At 44.1% G+C, this 16,261-nt stretch overlaps 1 protein-coding gene across 1 annotated transcript in view; it reads left to right on the top strand.

Annotated features, from left to right (window-relative positions):
* Nucleotides 1–16,261, top strand: part of casd1 (CAS1 domain containing 1) — a 200,160-nt gene that overhangs the window by 20,151 nt on the left and 163,748 nt on the right. The gene's annotated exons all lie outside the window — the stretch shown is intronic.

The raw sequence follows: 16,261 nt of genomic DNA, 5'->3' as shown, positions 1-16,261 counted from the left end.
GAATGAGAGACACACACAGACAGACAGAGATAGAGACACACGGGGGTGGGGGGGGGGGGGCATCCCAGCCCGCTGTTGGAGGGCTCCCGGTGCTGTAGTCGGTAAGTAGAAAATGTTTTATTTATTGATTTTAAAAAAAAAATTATTTCTTATTTTTTTTTGATTTATTGGTTGATTTATTGATGTTTTTATCATTTATTATTGATGATGGCTCTTTATTTGTAAAACTGAAGTGTTTAATGTTTGTAAACTTCCCTTTAAACCCCCCCCCCCCCCATTTCCTACGCCTGATTTGTAACCTACGCCTGATTTTCTAAAATGTAGACAAGGTTTTTTCGAGCGTACAAAAATCTTCACTTACTCCATTCTAAGTTAGTTTGGAGTAAGTTTTCACTGACAAAACTTTGAAAACAGGCTTAAGTGGCTGGACACGCCCCCTTTTGAAAAAAAATTCTGTTCCAAAGTGAAACTGTTCCAACTGACTAGAACTGGAGCAAACTAAATGCCGAGAATTCTGATTTCTAAGATACTCCGTTCTACCCCAGTTGCTCCTAAAAATCAGGAGCAAATCATGTCGAAACTTGAGGCCATAGTTTGTCTGCAAAGTAGCTCGAAAGCCTGTTTTTTTCAGTTAATCTGAGGCCATGTTTTTAAATATTGCTCATGGCTCCAAAATGGCCAATAGGATCCAGAGAAATATAGGAAAAAAAAATTTTAAAAATGAGATGAGCTGAATTTTTATTTAATCGAAAGTTGTTAAGCTGTCCAGCAACGCCTCAATTTTAAAATTTGCATCCTTGTTTTATATTCCTCCATGGCCTAGCCCTTTCCTATTTCTGTAACCTCCTCCAGCCCATCATCTCTCTCAGATCTCTGCGCTCCTCCAATTTTGGCCTCTTGCACATCCCCTATTTTAATCGTTTCACCATTGGCAGCTGTGCCTTAGGCTACCTCGGCCCTAAACTCTGGAATTCCCTCCCTAAACCTCTCCTCCTTTAAGAGGCTCCTTAAATCCTAACTCTTTGACAAAGCTTTTGGTCATCTGTCCTGATATCCCCTTATGTGGCTCAGTGTCAAAGTTTGTTTGATAACATGCCAATGCAGTGCCTTGGGATGTTTTACTACATTAAAGGCACTATATAAATTCAAGTTGTTAGATTTAAAATATGATTAATATAGTGATAGCTACTCCTGATATTTAGCTCTAATAATATTTGTGATGTGTGAGCTCAATTTTTAGAAAAAGTCTTCTCAATCATGAATTTCCCTGCACTGCTGGTGATCTACGGATTAATTATATGAATTGTAATATGATTGCTGCTTAGCATGGTTATGTTAAAGTTTAGGTGCACGTTTCAGTATACATGTATGTTTTTCAGTTCTATACTTGCCATTTAGCATGCAGGTTAGCATGCAGGTACAGCAGGCGGTTAAGAAAGCAAATGGCATGTTGGCCTTCATAGCGAGGGGATTTGAATACAGGGGCAGGGAGGTGTTGCTACAGTTGTACAGGGCCTTGGTGAGGCCACACCTGGAGTATTGTGTACAGTTTTAGTCTCCTAACTTGAGGAAGGACATTCTTGCTATTGAGGGAGTGCAGCGAAGATTCACCAGACTGATTCCCGGGATGGCGGGACTGACCTATCAAGAAAGACTGGATCAACTGGGCTTGTATTCACTGGAGTTCAGAAGAATGAGAGGGGACCTCATAGAAACGTTTAAAATTCTGACGGGTTTAGACAGGTTAGATGCAGGAAGAATGTTCCCAATGTTGGGGAAGTCCAGAACCAGGGGTCACAGTCTGAGGATAAGGGGTAAGCCATTTAGGACCGAGATGAGGAGAAACTTCTTCACCCAGAGAGTGGTGAACCTGTGGAATTCTCTACCACAGAAAGTAGTTGAGGCCAATTCACTAATTATATTCAAAAGGGAGTTAGATGAAGTCCTTGCTACTCGGGGGATCAAGGGTTATGGCGAGAAAGCAGGAAGGGGGTACTGAAGTTTCATGTTCAGCCATGAACTCATTGAATGGCGGTGCAGGCTAGAAGGGCTGAATGGCCTGCTCCTGCACCTATTTTCTATGTTTCTATTTAAAATGTGCTGGTTAAGAAGGACTCTGAACCAAGACACCAGAATTGCAGAAATCGTTGATCTGGACAAACAGCGGCAGCTAAAAATGTACTTTATCCAAACAGGTGTTCAAGAAGTTTTTGAAAAGCATTCTCTGGGAACTTGCTACATGTAGGGGCACAGTAGACTTAAAGTGCATTGGCTTTGGAATGTACTTAGTGGTCTACCCAGCCCAGACACTCATTTGAGACTTTGAACAAATATTTTGTATCGGTTTTCATGGTAGAAGCCACTTAAAAACATCCCAATAATGGATAATCAAGGGCTATTGGGAGGGAGGAACTTAAAACAATCACTGTCACTAAAGAAGTAGTACTCGGTAAAATAATGGGACTAAAGGGGGACAAGTCCCCTGGACCTCATGACTTGCATCCTAAAAGTAGTGGATGCATTGGTTGTAATCTACCAAAATTCTCTGGATTCTGGGGATGTCCCAGCAGATTGGAAAACTTCAAATGTATCGTCCCTATCTTTAAAAAAAAAGGAGGCAGATAGAAAGCAGCAAACTATAGACCAGTTAGCCTAACATTTGTCGTCTGGAAAATGCTGGTGTCGATTATTAAGGAAGCACTAGCAGGACATTTGGAAAAGCATAATTTAGTCAAGCAGAGCATGGTTTTATGAAAGGGAAATCATGTTTGACAGATTTGTTGGAGTTCTTTGAGGATGTAACGAGCAGGGTGAATAAAGGGGACCCAGTGGATGTGGTGTATTTGGATTTCCAGAAGGCATTCGATAAGGTGCCACCTAAAAGGTTACTGCGCAAGTTCAGGGGTTTGGGAGTAATATATTGGCATGGATAGAGGATTGGCTAACTAACATAAAACAGAGAGTCGCGATAAAGGGGTCATTTTCCGGTTGGCAAACAGTAACTAGTGCTGGGACCTCAACTATTTATAATCTATATTAATGATTTGGATGAAGGGACCGAGTGTAATGTAGCCAATTCTACAAAGATGGGTGGGAAAGCAAGGAGGACACAAAAAATCTGCAAAGGGATATAGACAGGCTAGGTGAGTGGGCAAAGATTTGGCAGATGGAGTATAATCTGGGAAAGTGTGAGGTTATCCACTTTGGCAGAAAAAATAAAAAAGCAAATTACTATTTAAATGGAGAAAAATTACAAATTGCTGCAGTCCATAGAAACATAGAAATTTACAGCGCAGAAGGACGCCTTCGGCCCATCGTGTTCGCGCCAGCCGACAGAGTCGCACGGCCCTCGATCAGCAGCCGTGAAGGCGACATATAAACCTATGAACAATGGCGGAAAGGTAAAGCCCAACCAGTCCGTCCCACACAACTGTGACGCCCCTTATACTGAAACATTCTGCACTCCACTCCACCGCAACCCGAGCCATGTGATCTCCTGGGAGAGACAAAAACCAGATAAAAGCCCAGGCCAATTTGAGGGGGAAAAAAAATCTGGGAAAATTCCACTCCGACCCATCCAGGCGATCAAAGCTGTTCCAGGAGATCACCCCGGACGTATTCGATTCCCTGCAGTACTTACCATCATATCTGTGCCGGCCAACAAGAGGTTATCCAGTCTAATCTGAACTACCAGCTCTAGGTCTGTAACCCTGCAGGTTACGGCACTTTAAGTGCCCATCCAACCATCTTTTAAATGTGGTGAGGTGTTTCTGCATCCACCACCCTCTCAGGCACTGAGTTCCAGACCTCCACAACCCTCTGCGTAAAGAAACCCTCCCCTCAAATTCCCTCTGAATCTTCCACCAACTACGTTAAAACTATGACCCCTCCACCAATGGAAATAGGCCCTTGCTATCCACTATATCCCCTCAATATTTTGTACACGTCAATGAGGTCTCCTCTCAACCTCCTCTGTTCCAATGAGAACAAACCCAGCCTATCCAATCTGTCCTCATAACTAAGATTCTCCATTCCAGGCAGCATCCTAGTAAATCTCCTCTGCACCCTCTAGTGCAATCATGTTCTTCCTGTAATACGGTGACCAGACCTGCATGCAGAACTCCAGCTGTGGCCTAACCAGAGTATTATACAATTTAAGCATAACCTCCCTGCTATTCTATGCCTGGGCCAATAAAGGCAAGCATTCCCTATGCCTCCTGAACCACCTTATCCACCTGGCCTGCTACTTTCAGGGATCTATGGATAAGCACTCCAAGGTCCCTTTGTTCATCTACACTATTATGTGGCCTACCGCTTAATGTGTATACCCTTTCATTATTAGCCCTCCCAAAGTGCATTACCTCATACTTCTCCGAATTAAATTCCATTTGCTATTGCTCTGCCCACCTGACCAGTAGATTGATATTCTCGTGCAGCCCATGACTTTCCTCTTCATTATCAACCCCACAGCCAATTTTAGTGTCATCTGCAAACTTCTTAATCACACTCCCTATATTCAAATCTAAATCGTTGATATATACCACAAAAAGCAAGAGACCCAGTACTGAGCCCTGCGGAACCCCACTGCAAACATCCTTCCAGTCACAAAAACATCCATCAATCATTACCCTTTGCTCCCTATCTCTAAGCCAATTTAGGATCCCATGGGCTTTAACCTACATGACCAGTCTACCATGTGGGACCTTATCAAAAGCTTTGCTGAAATCCATATACACTACATCGTACGCATTACTCTCATCGACCCTCTTGGTTACCTCCTCAAAAAATTCAATCAGGTTAGTCAAACATGATCTTCCCTTAACAAATCCTTGCTGACTGTCCCGAATTAATCTTTTTCTTTCCAAATGCAGATTTATCTTGTCTTTCAGGATTTTTTCCAATAATTTTCCCACTACTGAGGTTAGGCTGACAGGCCTGTAATTACTCAGCCTATCTCTTTCTCTCTTCTTAAACAAGGATACCACATTAGCAGTCCTCCAATCCTCCAGCACCATTCCCAAATCCAAAGAGGACTGGAAAATGGTCATTATAGGCAGTCTCTCGAACGAGGATGACTTATTTCCACGCCAACAAAAAAGAATGAGTTCACAGGTGTTTCGAATGAAGAACCCGAAATACATCCTCAAGATGCCTGTGCGTGGATTTTTTTGACATGTGATGACCGTTGCACACCAGCCACCACACTGGCTTGACCGAGCTAGGTCTTGGTCCAGTGGCAAAGATTACCCAAGACAACTGGAGACCTGCTCTGCTGCACAGACCTAGTGTGCGCACACATCGCAGTGTGGGCTGGCCCGTGCTGCCCCTGGCCCGGAACTCACATCTCCCCTGAGCCCCGATCACATCCCTCTTGTCGAAATCTTGACCTCCGAAAAGAATGACTCCGACACTTACAGCTCCGGCAGAAGTTTCTTTAATTTACTTGCTAGCAAGGGGCAGGCCACACTCAGTCAAGGGCTAAGTGAACACCTCCGAAATGGTACAGTTTCACAAGATATTTATACAGTAAAACCCAAGTTATGGCCTCTCCCTGTGTATTGGCTCCGTCTCTTAGTCAGTGAATACAGATAAAGAGTTAATTACTACATCCTTGTCCTGACATGGTTTCCAGATATTTCCTTTCGTCAGGGTTATTAGTTGGCCAGCTGGCCATTACTCCATGAGAGTGTGGTAATGAGCTATTACCTGTCTTGCATTTTGTCAGGATTGTTCAGTTTCCTTGTCAGTTTCTGTTTGCATCAAAAAGATGAGGTCTCTACAAGAGATAATGGCTGGTGGTTTGAGTACTTCGAAAAGGGTGGGGTAGCATGGGACTTGTGTCGTATAGACAATAGGAGAGCACCATGGAGGGGGTACTTGTCTCAGCATGACTTGTCTCCTAGCTGTCTGATGGCCATCAGCCATCTCAAACCAGGTTTAGCTGTTTTGCAAGCTGACTGCCTTTATGCAGAAAGTTCTGGAAGGACCAGGACTCCATTTTGTTATATATATATATATTGCAAAGGGCACAGTATCAGCTTAGATAAAAATACATTTCCACACTCTACAGTCTGTCACAGCTCCTTCACCCCTCTCGCCGCTCCTGCTGTATCTGCCCACGTTCCAATCACTGACCTGGACCTTGCTGACGTCACTCTTCACTGCCGTTGCCATTCTGCACCAGCTCGCGCTGTACCTTGTGACCTGCCTCCAAGCTGCTCCCTGGGCCGCATGCCGCTGCCTCTGTTATTTCCTCTTTTACTTTGCTCAACAGTCTGGGATGCATTTCATCTGGGTCTGGGGACTTATTTACTTTCAAAGCTGCTAAACCCCTTAATACTTCCTCTCACTGTTTTTCATCCAGAATATCACACTCCTCCTCGATAGCAGTATCTGCATTGCCCCTTTTCTTTGTGAAAACAGATGCAAAGTATTCATTAAGAACCTTACCAACATCTTCTGTCTCCACACAAAGATTACCCTCATGGTCTCTAATAGGCCCTATCCTTTCTTTAGTTACCCTCTTACTCTTAATATAGTTATAGAACATCTTTGGGTTTTCCTCAATTTTACTAACCAAGAATTTTTCATGCTCTCTCTTAGCACTCCTAAAATCCTTTTTAATTTTGCCTCTTAACTTTCTATATTCCTCCAGAGATTCTATAGTATTTCGCTGTCGGTATATGACTTAAGCTTCCCTTTTTTTCTTTATTCTCCCCTGTAAGTCCCTAGACATGCAGAGGGCTCTAGAATTGTTATTCCCACCCTTATTCTTTAAGGGCACATGTTTGACCTGAGCCTGCCGGATCTCCTCCTTGAATGCCTCCCACTGTTCCGACACTGATTTACCCACAAGTAGCTGTTTCTAGTCCACTGTGGCCAAATCACTCCTCAACTTAGCAAAATTAGCTTTTCCCCAATTTGGGACTTTTATTCCAGGCCTATCCTTGTCCTTATGCGTAACTAACTTGAATCTGACTGAATTATAGTAGAGAGACCTGGAGGTCCTTGTGCATGAAACACAAAAAGTTAGCATGCAGGTACAGCAAGTAATCAGGTTGGCCTTTATTGCAAGGGGGATAGAGTATAAAACCAGAGAAGTCTTGCTACAACTGATGGGGTGTTGGTGAGGTCACACCTAGAGTACGGTGTACAGTTTTGGTCTCCTTATTTAAGGAGGGATATACTTGCATTGGAGGCAGTTCAGAGAAAGTTCACTTGGTTGATTCCTGAGATGAAGGGGTTGACTTATGAAGAAAAGTTGAGCAGGTTGGACCTGTACTTGTTGGGGTTCAGATGAATGAGAGGTGATCTTATTGAGACATAATGAGGGGGCTTGACAAGGTAGATGCAGAGAGGATGTTTCCACTTATGGGGGAATCTACAACTAGGGGGCATAATTTTAGAATAAGGGGTTGCCCATTTAAAATTCAGATGAGGAGAAATTTCCTCTGAGGGTTGTAAATCTGTGGAATTCTCTGCCCCCAGAGAGCTGTGGAGACTGGTCATTGAATATATTTAAGGTGGAGATAGACAGATTTTTGAGCGATAAGGGAGTAAAGGGTTAGGGAAGTGGAGCTGAGTCCATGAACAGATCAGCCATGATCTTATTCAATGGTGGAGCAGGTTTGAGGGACCAGATGGCCTACTCCTGCTCTTATTTCTTATGTTCTTGTATTCCTATTTGTATCCACTGGTCTGGTAATATATATATTACAGTTAGACCTCTCTCTGGTCTGGCAGCCTTGAGACCTGACTGATGCCGGACCAGAGAATTTTCCGAACCACGGGAGGTCCACTGGTGACAACGATCCAGACGCGTTCTGCGCATGCGCTGCACAGAAGCCCATTGCGCAGCATTTAGTCGTCCAGAATCTCACTTTTTAAAAAATCCGCAGGCCCAGCTTCGCACCTCAGTTAGCCGACTGCCCTTCCCTTTCCTTGCCCGGCCTGCTTACCTCAATGAACATCAACACCTCAAAAAACCACATACAGACATACAAAAAAACTAGAGATCGGAGATAACGTGGAGGATAAAGTGAAGGAGAGACACCGACCCTTGCCCATGATCCTACTCCCGGCGCCAGTCCGTGTGTAAGCCGCGAGCAGAGCCTGACTAGTGGAAGCGGCAGCCTCCTCTCACCGAGACACACACACGCACAACAACCCCCCGAGTCCGGGGCAGGGGAAAATGTCTGCTCAACCCAGCGCTGCAACTTCAGCCTTCAGAGCATGCGTGCCCTCCGCCTATCTGGCAAGGAGAGGCGGCCTCGGCAGCGAGGAGCGCGTATCAAACTACAGCACCAGCCAGTGTGTAAAACCTCCAGCTGGCCAGGGCAAGGCTGTCCAGATTTGTCATCCAAAATGCATCACATGTACATTTAACAGGTGGAGCCACAATTGTTTTTTCAATGGACGCCACTCATGCCGGGACTGATGCTGGATCAGGTACGTTTCTGGACTAGAGTCCAGGACTGGAGAGGTGCAACCTGTACTTGTGATCCAGAAAATCTGTATTTCTGAGAAATGCCATTATAACCACGAATGTAGAAGTGTAGGATACTCATTTTTGATAGTCATCTTTTTGTGGTCTGAGTAGATTTGTACTCATCTCACCAATAAGTATTGATGAGCTGGAACCTTAATTCTTGGTTAAACAACTTCTGTACTCCTTTATAAAAACAATATTCAGATCAGCGCTAGGAGAGGCCATGCAAGAAACTGTTAGTGTAAATAAGATGGGCACAAGTCATGTGGCATGCTGGGTTGGGAAAGATACCTCGGGATCTGTTGTCGGTCAGACTTTTTTGTTGTCCATTTTCTGCTAATCATTTTTCCTCACTACCTATCGCCCCTCTTTCTCTACCACTGCCCCCCCCCCCACTCAAATCTCCTTTCTTGACTCATTAAGTTCTTGTCGGGATGCCATTCTACAGGTTCTCTCTGGTACCTTGCCTGAATGGCCATTCTTCACGTAAGCATTTAGACAGTAAGTATTGGAAATCTATTTGACCGAAAAGTTCACCATAACTGCATGCAGTCCTATCCTCTTCTAGTGTGCACGCAGGCTCACACTTCCAGCAGGGAACACTGATGAAATGAGCTAACTCATATATTGAACTTGCAATCTTTCTGGTCTAGATTGCTGGAAACAGCAATTATTTGCATTTATCTAATGCCTTTAATAAAAAAGTATCCCAAGTTGCTTCAAAAGTGGAAAAAGTCAAGGTAAATTGATCCTGATCCAAATGTTCCCTTTAATTTTTGGGGGGATGCATGGTATTCCCTATTTAAAAGCTGGTGAGCAAGCTTGGCAGGAGTGGTAGAGCACTGCACAGCTTAAAGGGAACATTGCCTGATCCATGGAAGAAGAAGTTAAGAAGGATGACTAAAATCCTGATAGAGAGTAGAGTCGAAGCAACTGAAGGCTTTGCCACCAGTAGTGGGTGAAAGGGAAGTGTACCAGTGATCGGAGTCAGGACCATAGGATGAATAGGGGCGGTGTGGGTTTTTGAAATAGGGCAAGGCAAGTTTATGGAGGAATTTAAGGACAAGGATTTTCAATTTAACCCATTGAGGATTAGGAGCTGCTGCACGTCAGCACAAACAGATGATGAGTGTGACTGTGCAGGGCAGAGTATGGGCAGCTGTATTTTGGACTGTCATAGAATCATAGAGCACAGAAGGAGATCATTTGGCCCATAGAGGCTGTGCCAGCTCTTTGAAACAGCTATCCAATTAGTCCCACTCCTGCTCTTTCCCCATAGCTCTGCAAATGTTTCCTTTTTTAAGCTATATATTCAAATCTCCAGCTGAGGCCAAACCAGTGATAATGCATCACTTCACACTTCTCTGTGTTATCTTTCATCTTCTATGTGTCTGCCCATTTCACCAGTCTGTCTATGTTCTCCTGAGGTCTGCTACTATCCTCTTCACTGTTTAATACATTTCCAAGTTTTGCATTATCGACAAAATTTAAAAAAAATGTATCTTGTCCCGATCCAGGTCATTAATATATATCAAAAAGATCCTAATATGGAGATTGTGGACAGTGAGAGGGCAGAAAGGAGGACATTGGAGTAATTGCTTGTTTGTGATTTTGTAACTTCTGGAATTGTTTTTTTTGGGCACTTTGTACATCAGTTTTAATTGTACAGTACTCAGCCCAGTTTCTTTGTATGCTGGAAACAGTTCTTAATGAAAGTGCTGGGGGTAGAAACTGGTCCTCATTGTGCCCATTTTCCAGGCACAATATGGGGGGCAAAAATTACCAATTTCACGAGGCTATCACAGCACCCCAAGAATGCCTGAAACATGTCCGACCCCATATTGAGTCGTGCAATATTTCAGGTGTCCCCGGCAGCTGTTTAAGAGAGATGTGAGGCCCTTCACTAACATATGCAAAGTGCCTACCACCTGTTTTAGGACTTCTGTTAAAATGGACTGCCCTTCTTGCTCCACTCAGGATTTCCTGTCGTGCATGTATCAAAAAGGTAAGCAACAAAGCATTCTTTAACAGCTTGATTTGGAGCAGGAGTGTTCCTCCTGGTTCCACAGCACTCCTGAGGGCAGTTGCTGGACCCCCTCCCGTTATTTTCCCTCTTCCCCTGGGAGACTGTTGGCGGTGATTTGCATTTTATTAATATTTCTTCACTACTTTCCTCCCTTTGTCTCTGCACCGAATGACTTCTCATCCATGTTGATTTCAACCTCCACCTCAATTCATCATGCTCTCTCTCCTCTGAGTTCACTAGCCTCCTGTCCTTCCTTAATCTCTCCCTCCATGTGTAAACACCCGAACCCATATTCACAGCCACCTCCCTCAATCTTGCCATCTCTCGTGGCGTCGCTACTCCCATCGTGTCAATCACAGATAAGGCCATCTCTGACCACTTGCATTGCTCTCCACCCACATTTCCCCCCCCCCCCCCGCCACCCTTCCTCCTCCTGTGACCCCCTTTGAAAAAGCTCTCGCTTACAACTGCACTTACGAGCTCTCAACTGTCCAGCCTTTGGGCATCCATTCACCATGAAATTTCTGCAGCTACTGATCTGCTCAATCACACCCTCACTACCACCTTTGATGCCCTAATCCCTATTTAAAAACAATTATTCTCTCACCCTGGCCGTTCCCCCTGGTACAGATCTGATCTTTGCTCCCTTAAGTCCAAGGGACGCAGACTTGAATGGATATGGTGGACAACTGGTTCAGCCATTCACCGCCAGATCTGGTTGGACTACATAGAGCATTATCATGTCCTGAATCATTCTGGAATGTAAAGATAAACCCAGGCTTCTATTCTCCACTGCTAACCGTCTTTTTTAAACCCCTCTCCCCAGTCTCCACCTCCGACAATAAGTGTAAGGAGCTCATGGACTTCTTTGTCTCGAAGATTGAGACCGCCTCTGCCTCTTCCCTTTCATTCGCTAGCCCACTGTGCCAAACTTCCTCCAAGGATTCTCCCTGCCCTAGCCCTGAACTCACATCTTTCTCCAGTTTCTCTCCGATTTCCCCTTATGACCATTCTAAGCTCATCCTGTCCATGAGACGCACCTCCTGCTCCCTTGATGCTATTCCTATCATATTGCTGACCACCCAACTTCCTTTCTGGTTCCCATGTTAGCTGGCATTGTTAACGATTCTCTCTCCTCCGGTACTGCCCCCCTCTCCCTCAAATCTGCCGTCATCACCCCTCTCCTCAAAAAACCAACCCTCGATCACTCTGTCCTTGCAAACTACCACCTAATCGCCAACCTCCCTTTCCAAAGTCATTAAACGTGTTGTCGCCTCCCAAATCCGTGCCCATCTTTCCCGCACTTCCATGTTTGAATCCCTCCAATCCAGTTTCTGCGCCTGCCACAGTACTGAAATGGCTCTCATCAAAGTCACAAATGACATCCTTTGAGACTGTGACAAAGGCAAACTATCCCTCCTCATCCTCCTTGACTTGTCTGCAGCCTTTGATACGGTTGATCACTCTATCCTTCTCCAACACCTCGCCACTGTCCTCCAGCTGAAGGGACTGCACTCACTTGGTCCATTCTTGTCTATCTAATCGTAGCCAGAGAATCACCTGCAACGGCTTCTCTTCCTGCCCCCGCGTAGTTACCTGTGTGTCCCCCAAGGATCTATCCTTGGCCTTCCTATTTTTCATCTGCATGTTGTCCCTTGATTATCCGTAAACACAGCGTCAGTTTCTACATGTACGCTGATGACACCCAGCTCTACCTCACTACCACTTCTCTCGACCCTTCCACAGTCTCTAAATTGTCAGACTGCTTATCCGATTCTGGATGAGCAAAAATTTTCTGCAGTTAAATATTAGGAAGACAGAAACCATTGTTTTCGGTCCCTGCCACAAACTCCATTCCCTAGCCACTGACTCCATCCCTCTCGCTCAACTTCTGTCTGAGGCTAACCAGACTGTTCGCAACCTTGGTGTCATATTTAACCTTGAAATGAGCTTTCGACAACATATCTGCGGCACAACTAAGACCGCCTATTTCCACCTCTAACGTCGCCCGCCTCCGTCCTTGCCTCAGCTCATCTGCTGCTGAAGCCTTCATCCATGCCTTTGTTACCTCTGGACTTGACTATTCCAACGCACTCCTGGTTGGGCTCCCACATTCTACCCTACGTAAACTTGCGGTAGTGAAACTCAGCTGCTCGTGTCCGAACTCGCACCAAGTCCTGCTCACCCATCACCCCTGTGCTCGCTGACCTATATTGGCTCCCAGTTAATCAACGCCTTGATTTCAAAATTCTCATCCTTTTTTTTTTCCAAATCCCTCCATGACCTTGCCCCTCCCTATCCCTGTAATCTCCTCCAGCCCTTCCCCTGAGATGCCTGTGCTCCTCTAATTCTGCCCTCTTGAGCATCCCTGATTATAATCGCTCAACCATTGGTGGCCGTGCCTTCTGTTGCCTAGGCCCTAAGCTCTGGAATTCCCTGCCTGAACCTCTGCGCCTCTACCTCTCTCCTCATTCAGAACGCTCCTTAAAACCTATCTCTTTGATCAAGCTTATGGTCACCTGCCCTAATTTCTGCTTATGTGGCTCGGTGTCAAATTTTTTTGTCTCATATTGGTCCTATGAAGCACCTTGGGACGTTTCACTACATTAAAGGCGCTATATAAATACAAGTTGTTGATTCACATGACACAAAATCGATCCCTTAGAAATGGGCAAACCTTTTTTGGAGGCCTGACAGCTGCTGGCAGCTCACCTAAAGTATTCAGTTTGCCTGAGGCCCATTTTAAGGCGGGAGCATGCTCTCTAAATGCTGTTGACAGGTTATGGGCTGTTTTCAGCCTATCTTGATCCGCTGGAATCTGTTCAAACTGCTTGGAAGGTGAAGGAAATAATCAAAGACAAGTAAAGAGTTTCTTAATCCAGGCAATCTTTTGGCATTTGCAGAAAAATGACTTTAGTTTTTATGTATTCAAATTAAGTTTTTGATGGTGTTTTGTTATTTAATAGCCACCTTATTGCAAGGACATGTAATGGAAAATTAGAGGAAGAGTTGTCCTGGATGCTTCTTGTCCACTTCTTGGCAACTAGCTTCTAAGTGCACTTGAAGAAAGCCTAGGAACAAGTTACTCACACATACTGTCCGTCACTGGCTCCTGACACATTGACTGTAACCCAAAAGTAAACTTGATGGAATTCACTAAGGCCAGTGGCCAAGAAAACTTAGCATGTTTACTCTGGAGTTGTAGTCAGTTTCGTGAGGCATGCAAATCAGAAAAACAGGGAAAAGTGCCACGAGCATGGTTCTTGGAACATTATAAAAACAGCCAAGAGTAAGGGCAGAATGAGAAAATACTTAAATGGAGTGACACCTTAAAACCAAAGAAGATGTTTGCAACCTGTAAAGAAAAAAATTGCATTTATATAATGTCTTTCATGATGTCACTCCACAGGCAATGAAGTACTTTTTTATTATAGTCACTGTTGTAGGGAAACATGGCAGCTAATTAAAACGCTGCACGCTTCCACAAATAGCAATGAGATAAATGACCGGATAATTAGTTTTACTGATGGTTGATGGATAAGAGTAACTGTTGGCGAGGACACTAGAAGTACCCTGCTCTTCTTTAAGTAGAGCTGTAGGGTCTTTTACGTCCATCTGAAAGGATTGGCAGGTATTTGGTAAAACGTCACATCTGGAAGATGGCACATCCAGCAATGCAGCACTCCCTCGCTACTGACGCAGTGTTTACATAGGATATAAGGTACAGAAACAGGCCATTCGACCCAACCAGTCCATATTGGCATTTATACTTCACTCGAGCGTCCTCCCGTCTTTCCTCATCTAAATTTATCAGCATAACCCTCTATTCCCTTCTCCCTCATATGCTTGTCTAGCCTCCCCTTAAATGCATCTACACTTTTCGCTTCAACCACTTCCCGTGGTAGCGAGTTCCACATTCCCTGGGTAAAGAAGTTGATTTCTTGGTGACTATTTTATATTGATGGCTTCTAGATATGCTCTTCCCCACAAGTGGAAATATTCTCTCTATCCATTCGATCAAAACCTTTCATAATTTTAAAGACCTCTATTAGGTCACCCTTCAGCCTTTTTTCTAGAGAAAAGCGACCCAGCCTGTTCATCCTATCCTGATGTGTATACCCTCGCATTTCTGGTATCATCCTTGTAAATCTTCTCTGCACCCTCTCCAGTGCCTCAGTGATTCAGTAGGGAGGGGAGTAAAGCTGGAATTAGAAAGCAAAAATGACGAAAGTGAGTTTGAAGGGGAGAGGAAACAAGCAGGAAAAAAGGTTTAAAAAAAACAAATTTGAAAGCTCTTTGTCTAAATGCACGTAGCATTCGTAACAAAATAGATGAGTTGATGGCACAAGTAGATACAAATGGATATGATCAGATAGCCATTACAGAGATGTGATTGCAAGGTGACCAGGACTGGGAACTGAATATTCGAGGGTATTTGACAATTTGGAAGGACAGACAGAAAGGAAAAGGAGGTAGGGTAGCTCTGTTGGTAAAGGATGGAATCACTGCAATAGTGAGAAACGATATTGGCTCAAATGATCAGGATGTTGAAACAGTTTGGGTGGCGATGAGGAAAAATAAGGAGGAAAAAGTCACTGGTGGGCGTAGTCCAAAGGCCCCCGAACAGTAGCAACTGTGTTGGTCGGAGTATAAACCAAGAAATAGTGGGGGCTTGTAAAAAGGGAACAGCAATAATCATGGGTGATTTTAACCTCCATATTGATTGGACAAATCAAATTGGTCAGGGTAGCCTTGAGGAAGAGTTCATAGAGTGCATAAGGAACGCGTTCCTTGAGCAGTATGTAACTGAACCAACCAGGAGGCAGGCGATCTTTAGATCTGGTCCTGTGTAATGAGACAGGATTAATAAACAATCTCCTGGTAAAGGATCCCCTTGGAATGAGTGATCATAGCATAGTTGAATTTCAAATTCAGATGGAGGGTGAGAAAGTTGGATCTCAAATTAGCTTAAATAAAGGAGACTACAAAGGTATGAGGGCAGAGTTGGCTAAAGTGGACTGGGAAAATAGATTTAAGTGTGGGACGGTTGATAAACGGTGTACATTTAAGGAGATATTTCATAACTCAAGAAAAATATAGGTGTAAAAGAAAAGATAGCCATCCGTGGCTAACTAAAGAAATAAAGGATGGTATCCAATTTAAAAACAAGGGCATACAAAGTGGCCAAAACTATTGGGAGGACAGAAGATTAGGAAGCTTTTAAAAGCCAGCAAAGAACGATTAAAAAAAATGATTAAGAAAGGGAAGATAGATTACGAAAGTAAACTAGCACGAAATATAAAAACAGATAGCAAGAGTTTCTACAAGTATATAAAAAGGAGAGGAATGGCTAAAGTAAATGTGGGTCGCTTAGAGGACGAAATCGGGGAATTAGTGATGGGGAACATGGAGATGGCAGAAACTCTGAACAAATATTTTATATCAGTCTTTACAGTAGAGGACACTATAAAAATATCCCAACAGTGGATAGTCAAGGGGCTATGGGCAGGGGGGGGACGGGGGGGGGGGACTTACCACAATCACTAAGGAGGTAATACTCAGTAGGATAATGGGACTAAAGGCAGATAAATCCCCTAGACCTGATGGCTTGCATGCTAGGGTCTTAAGAGAAGTAGCGGCAGGGATAGTGGCTGCATTGGTTGTAATTTACCCAAATTCCCTGGATTCTGGGAAAGTCCCAGCAGATTGGAAAACTGCAAATGTAATGCCCCTATTTTTTTTTTTAA

The sequence above is a fragment of the Pristiophorus japonicus genome, chromosome 5 (genome assembly GCF_044704955.1).
Source record: "Pristiophorus japonicus isolate sPriJap1 chromosome 5, sPriJap1.hap1, whole genome shotgun sequence".
Lineage (NCBI taxonomy): Eukaryota > Metazoa > Chordata > Chondrichthyes > Pristiophoridae > Pristiophorus > Pristiophorus japonicus.
This window is presented reverse-complemented; position numbering and strand designations above follow the sequence as displayed.